The sequence below is a fragment of the Oratosquilla oratoria genome, chromosome 8, assembly GCF_046742065.1.
Source record: "Oratosquilla oratoria isolate Oo_2021 chromosome 8, ASM4674206v1, whole genome shotgun sequence".
In the NCBI taxonomy this organism is placed as follows: domain Eukaryota; kingdom Metazoa; phylum Arthropoda; class Malacostraca; order Stomatopoda; family Squillidae; genus Oratosquilla; species Oratosquilla oratoria.
The window spans coordinates 22,796,736-22,804,235 of NC_134784.1; positions in this window are offsets into that span (position 1 = coordinate 22,796,736).

Consider the following 7,500-nt stretch of genomic DNA (forward strand, 5'->3'; position numbering starts at 1 on the left):
GTGTGTGTGTGTGTGTGTGTGTGTGTGTGTGTGTGTGTGTGTGTGTGTGTGTGTGTGTGTGTACATTCCACAGAACTTCGCACAGCCACGTACAGCAAGTACACTTCGGCGCCAGGCACCTTGGAAATGGTGCACTCGATCTGTCCGCAAATGATCACGACTTCTTCGCTCGTGCAAAGCTCGTTGCTCGCGCTGCGCACAAAGGCAACAAAGCCAACAAATCTTTGCCAAGAATTTGCTTCTCAGCCTTTCGAAAGTCACGTCCGAAATTCCTCATCAAAAAACAGGTCATTACCGCGCGTGATGATATAGTTAGGAACCTATCTTAACTCTAATTACCACTTGATGACGAACAAAACAAAATCCAATCTTAAAACGCCTATTAGGAGCAGATCTCTGGTTCGATTCCCGTACCACCCAAACACGTTTTTCATTTCTTCATTTTGCATTTGAAAGTTCTGTCCTGTCTGTAGAATGGTTACTTTAGGAACTATTGGACAACGCAAGTTTCTTGTTAATTATATTCGTGTTTGAGTAATTCTGGAATTTGACCATATCTCTTACGAAATGAAAATAATATCCAAAAATACCTATGATGCACTATCATGACAAGTGTCTATATCTTAAAAAGACCTAACTGTAGGCTAACTTATACATATATAGAATATAGACTATATAAAATGAAAATATCTAAAAATACCTATGATACACTATCATGGCAACTATCTATATCTTAAAAAGACTTAACTGTAAGCTAACTTATATATATACATATGAATAGAATACAGAATATATCAAACAAAATATACACAATCTAAAATATATTTATATATATAAACAAAATATATATCTAATAACTATCTAATCTTAAAAAGACCTAACTGTAGGCTAACTTATATATAGAACATAGAATATATCAAACACAAAATATATACACTCTAAATAAAAAAAATATATATAAATATAAACAAAATATATATAAACTCTAAATCAATCTCAATTTACTTACATGGATGTATAAGGACACTGTAACTGCCCATCTTCGGGTTGATTGACTCCGATCTAAACCCAAAAACCATTTATATTATCTTTTTTTTATTATCTGCCTCAAGCAGTCAAAAAACAGTTGTCTTTTATTTAATTAACTGGTGTTGTCGTATGAAGACAGGATATGTATAAATTCGAGTCAAAATGTATTTCAGTTTCGTTTAATTAGTAAAAATGATCTCGACTTTTTCGTTTTAATTAGTACAAGCTGGAGTATTCTCCAAAATAATAGTTTCAGCAACAAATTAATATTTCTTCCAGTTCAACGATTTAATATTTAATTTCGAACGTCACGACGTTACGAACGGGCTTGGAGTTCGTTAATCCTCAATAGTTTAGTTAATCCAACAGCTAGCACAAACGCTCTCCACACAGCGAGCAATGCGATGTAGGCACAGGAACGTCAGCCTGCGTACGTCCTTTCCTTGTCACTTCCAGGAGACAACTGAGGCAGCGAGGTTGCACTCGCCCGGTCCCGTGTTGTGGTGGCGCGCGCGCGCTCGCAGCGGAGGAGGGGACGGATGGGGAGGGGGTGGATGGACTCGACAAAAGCTGGAAAATAAGACCGATAGAATACAAGATATTTATGGGAAACTGGAGATAAGGGGGTGAGAAAAGAATGGACTGCCACTGTCTATGTGAAGTGTGTGTGTGTGTGTGTGTGTGTGTGTGTGTGTGTGTGTGTGTGTGTGTGTGTGTGTGTGTGTGTGTGTGTGTGTGTGTACGTGTGCGTATGTAAGTGTATGTGTATGAGTGTGTATGTGTATGTGTTTTTTTGTGTTTGTGTGTGTACGTGTGCGGTGTATGTGTGTGTGTGTGTGTGTGTACGTGTGCGTATGTAAGTGTATGTGTGTGTGTGTACGTGTGCGTATGTAAGTGTATGTGTGTGTGTGTATATATATGTTTTTGTGTTTTATGTGTGCGTGTGTGTGTGTGTGTGCGTATGTGTGTGCGTATGTGTGTGTGCGTATGTGTGTGTGCGTATGTGTGTGTGCGTATTTTGTGTGTATGTGTGCGTGTTTTGTGTGTACGTGTTTTGTGTGTGCGCGAGCGCGCGCGCGTGTGTTTTGTGTGTGTGTGTTTTGTGTGTGTGTATATGTGTGTGTGTGTGTGTGTGTGTGTGTGTGTGTGTGTGACAGAGACAGACAGTGTGTGTGCGAGTGTCAGTGAAAGAGAGAGAGAGAGAGAGAGAGAGAGAGAGAGAGAGAGAATGATGAAGAGCAGTATAAGCTTTAGAGAGGAAGAGAGTGAATAGATCAAGTTTTTGTTGTATTGCGGGAATATGAGAACTATTCATCAAAAGGCGAGGGCTAGTTTCTGAGCTTTCATGGACTTGGAGATGGCGCGTGACTGTGTAGGGAGAAGCTAGGTGGGGCGCGTTTCAGAAATATACGGAATACGAGTGAAGGAGAAGTCTTCTGAAAACGGTGAGAAGTTTTTACGTGTGTTATCGTTACGAATCGTAGTTTACCAGCGTTTCTATCCTTGTAGACAATCTCTTTTTTTTCTGCATTAGGAGTTGGAGAGTGGGGGGGTCGCCGGTTAAGTAAAGCGGCCTTGCTGTGGATGTGCTATGTCTTGCTACATTACTTCTGACCCAGGGCAGTGGGCGGGATACAGGGATGACCCGTCATCCACGAGGAGCTGAGATGGGAGGGAGGAAAGGGTGGTGGATGGGAGTGGAATGGGTGGGAGTGGGTGCATGCCTTTGGCTTGGCTACCTCGCTTATAAGGGGGAAAATATTGGTATACAGATAGAATTATTATAATTTACTTATTTTATTTTCTGGAGTATGTGGGTTGCGGTGATTGTGAGGCTGCGTCAGTTATGCATTAACGCCAAAGTTCTTCAGCGTGTATACGGATCAAGTGGCAAAAGAAGTAAACACAAAATTGTTAATCAAAAGTTTAGTACTGTTCGGAAGCAAACCAATTGTTATATGCGGATGTCGCTGCGTTTGCGGACGATTCTGAGGTTAGACTGAAGCATCTGGTCACCGAGTTTGGAAGGATATGTGAGAGATGAGAATTGAGTAAACGTGGGGAAAAATAAAGTGATGAGATGTACAATGAACAGTGATGGAATCGTGTTCATCGGGAATGTGAAGTATAAGAGTCTTAAAGCTGCAGCAAGGTCATGCATTGAAGCTTCGTTTTCTCTAGAATTCACGTACCATAGTCGATTTTTTTTTTTTTTTATTATTAACATTGTGGATATGCTGTGTCTTGCGACACTGCTTCTGACCCAGGGCGGTGGGCAGGGTGCAGGGATGACCCGTCATCCAGGAGGTGCTCAGATGAGAGGGAGGGTGGGAGGGGTGTGGAGTGTATTTGGGGATGAAATGGGTGGGAGTGTTTTTATGCCTTTCCCTTTTTGGCTACCTCCCTTGGAAGGGGGAAAAAGCCTTGGTATATGTATGTATTAACATTGTCACCTCGCTAGAATTTAGATGGTATAAATATAACCTTATTGTGTGACTTCACCACTATGTAGTAACCAAACACTACAAAGCTAAAAAAAGTTTTAAAAACTTGGGGTCCAATGTGGCCTTGAATGAAGGGAAGTTTGTGGAGATGAAGTATAAAGTGAGGAACTGTGGGGATGAGTCACATAGTGAGAGACTCAAGTAAAATGTTACGAGAAATGAGGTATTTGGAGATGAATGCAAAGAGAAGGTTGTATAAAAGGGGGTAATTGTTACCAGGGTGATGTATTGAGCAGACTAGGAATATACAGGAGGTTGCAAGGAAGAGACAATGAGATAGAGTTTGAGAAATGAGATGGATGTTACAAAAACAAATTGAAGTGTGAAAGTAAGGCAAACAGGGACAGGGATGATAAAGCTATCAAATGGGGGATAAAAAAGTAGTGACTAGGTTTGGGCATATTGGAAGACTGAACGAGGAGAGAATAGGAAAATTGGGTGTACGCAGCAGACGTGGATGGAGTGAAAAACAGTGGAAGACCGAGATTGAGACGGGCAGCGGAAGACTAAGAATGAGATGGGTAGACGGGGATAATTGGGGTTTTCAGTGCACATGGAATGGTGTACTCTTCCCCTACCTTACACAGTTAATCATGCTTAGCGCTAGAATCCAGCGTAGCAACCTATACGAACCGCTAATCGTAACTTTTCCTGTTACAAAGGATTACAAAGGCGGAGCATGCCGACAGGAGACCTTTTGGTCCATATCGAGATCGGATGCGAAAAAATTATAATAATGATAAATAAATAGATAAATAAATGAACAAATAAAAACTATAATAAAGTAAATAATAATAATATAAATGCATAGGTATAGTTAAATAATAAACAAACAGGTAAATAGCAAATAATAATAAATTGACATATAACTAATAATAAATGAGAATCAAGCAAATAACAATAAACAAACAGACATATGATAACAAAACAAATATAAAATAATTGACAGTCATTACAGCATCTTGCCTAGGTTCTTATCTAAATGATTCTTAAAGCTTCGAACTGAACTACATTGCACTGCCTCTGCAGGAAGTTTATTCCATTCATTAACTACACGGTTGGCGAAGTTGTTTCTACCCACTTCCAAATTAACTCTATTCCCTGACAGTTTGTGATCAAAGCTCACTTGAGCTCACGGCCAGTCTACTCTGCGCATCTCTTGGATATCAAGCGAGACGCTTGTAACTGTTATTCATTAACACAATAATTTCTTATATACGAGGATTTAATTACTCTGTGTAACCCATACGCCCAACAGGGTATACATTGGCTGCTGAGCACGGAATACACAGTGTATAAGACAAGAGTGATGAGACTGTGTGAATGGACGAGGGAGTGACATGAACCGTAAGGATAGTCTTATCCACTTCATGATTCATTTTGAGCGAAGATGGAGGCTGCTTGCTTTGGCATAGATCAGGGTCTATCAATCTTTTTTTTTCACATGGGGCTAAATAACCCAGAGAATGACGAGTTCGGGCCGCAAAACATTCATATATTTCCACATTCAAGATTAAAAAAAAAGTATATATATATATATATATATATATATATATATATATATATATATATGTATATATATACATATATATATTATATACATATGAATATATATATATTACATATATGTATATATATATATATATATATATATATATAAGAATAATAAATAAATAAAATAAAATAGATTAAAATAAAAAATAAATTACAAAAGAAACAATATAGATTTAATATATTTAGACTTTGCAAAAGCTTTTGATACCGTCCCCCACGAAAGACTACTTACTAAATTAGCTTCACACGGAGTAAGTGGCAGCCTATTAAGTTGGACTAGAAATTGGTTGAATGATCGAAAACAGAGAGTTGTTTTAAATGGAAAAACTTCTAGATGGAAAAATGTTACGAGTGGAGTTCCTCAGGGTTCCGTTCTTGGGCCACTTCTATTCATAGTATATATAAATGATATAGACCACGGACTAAAATCTATTGTCTCCAAATTTGCTGATACAAAATTGTGCGGGATGGCAAATGATCACTTCAATCAATTAGATATTCAAGATTTAGATAAATTACAGTAATGGTCTAAAACGTGGCTAATGAAATTTAACACAAGTAAATACAAGGTTATGCACATAGGTAAAATTAACAGTAAGTACGATTACAAGTTATTTGGGAATTCGTTAACAAAAGTGGATAGCGAGAAGGATCTAGGAGTAATTATCAGGAACGATCTCAAATCATCTAAGCAGTGTATTTCAGACTCTGAGAAAGCAAATAAGATTCTAGGAATGATCGCGCGATCTTTTGACTTCAAAAGCTCATCTCTCATTAACAAGCTATATAAACCGTTAGTTCGTCCACGTTTGGAATATGCTGTTTCCGTGTGGTCACCGAATCTCATTAAAGACAGTGACAGATTGGAAAAAGTACAACGGCGAGCCACAAAACTGATATAAAAAATAAATCATACGAAAATCGACTAAAACATATGAATCTGTTTTCCCTAAAAAAGCGTAGACCCAGAGGTCTTTAAGATTCTAAAAGGGATTGACAACACCAAAAGTGACAAAATACTTACAAATGAGAATACGACAAGAAATAATGGTCTCAAACTGTCAGGAAATATATTTAATTTGGAAGTGGGTAGAAACAACTTCGCCAACCGTGTAGTTAATGAATGGAATAAACTTACTGCACAGACAGTGCAATGTAACCCAGTTCGAAGCTTTAAGATTCGTTTAGATAAACATTAAACAAGATGCTGTAATGACTGCCATTTATTTTATATTATTTGATCATTTGTTATTATTTGTCTGTATATTTATCATTCGCTTGATTTCCATTTATTATTCTTTATTTGTCCGTTTATTATTTAATATTTACCTGTTTGTTTATAACTTAACTATACCTATGTATTATTTATTTTATCTATTATCATTTATATTATGATTTTTATTTTGTTTTATCTATTTTTAAAATTTATATATATTTCTTCGCATCCGACCTAGTTATGGACCAAAAGGTCTCATGTTGGCATGCTCCGTCGTTGTAATCCTTTGTAAAAATAATATACGGTGCGGCGACGGTCCGCAATTGGGTGACCCCCCCATACAAAGCACCAATGGGTGTAAGCCAGATTCGACTGCCAGGCACTGCTGTGAAAGGACTATGTCTCGCTGCATTGCTTTTGACCCAAACTATGAGAGGGGTGGGAGTGGGGGGTGGGAGAGGGGCAGTGCAATCTCTTCACCGCCCCCCTCAAAGTGCTGACAAGGGACGAGTGCTTATGGTGTTCTGTTTATGATGTGGACGGGTACCATGACTCGGCCAATCCATTCTAAGAGGGAAGAGGCATTTGGTGTACATATATGTGTGTGCAATAAAAACACTAGGAGCGTGTGTTCACAAATGCGTAAGTAACCACTAGGAAAAGTAAACTAACGAAGCAGAGCGCTTTCGTACAATAACATCTTCAGTGCAGATACAAAGAAGGAATTGTATCTTTGTATCTGTACTGAAGATGTAATTGTACGAAAGCGCTCTGCTTCGTTAGTTTACTTTTCCTAGTGGTTACTTACGCATATATGTGTGTGTGTGTGTGTGTGTGTGTGTGTGTGTGTGTGTGTGTGTGTGTGTGTGTGTGTGTGTGTGTGTGTGTGTGTGTGTGTGTGTGTTTACCTAGTTGTATTATACGGGAAGAGAGCTATGCTCGTAGTGACCCGTCTTTGTATCAGCATCTAGTTTGTTATTAAATTCGTGTATAGCACACTGTTGCCTCATCCAACTTGTTCCAGATATCTACCACCCTGTGTAGGAAACTATTCTTTTCCAGATCTCTTATATAACTATCCTTTTTGAGTGAGTGAGTGAGTGAGTGAGTGAGTGAGTGAGTGTGTGTGTGTGTGTGTGTATGCGCGCGCGCGTGTGTATAAGATCATTCCATAGTAGACTAAATCGATTGTGTTCT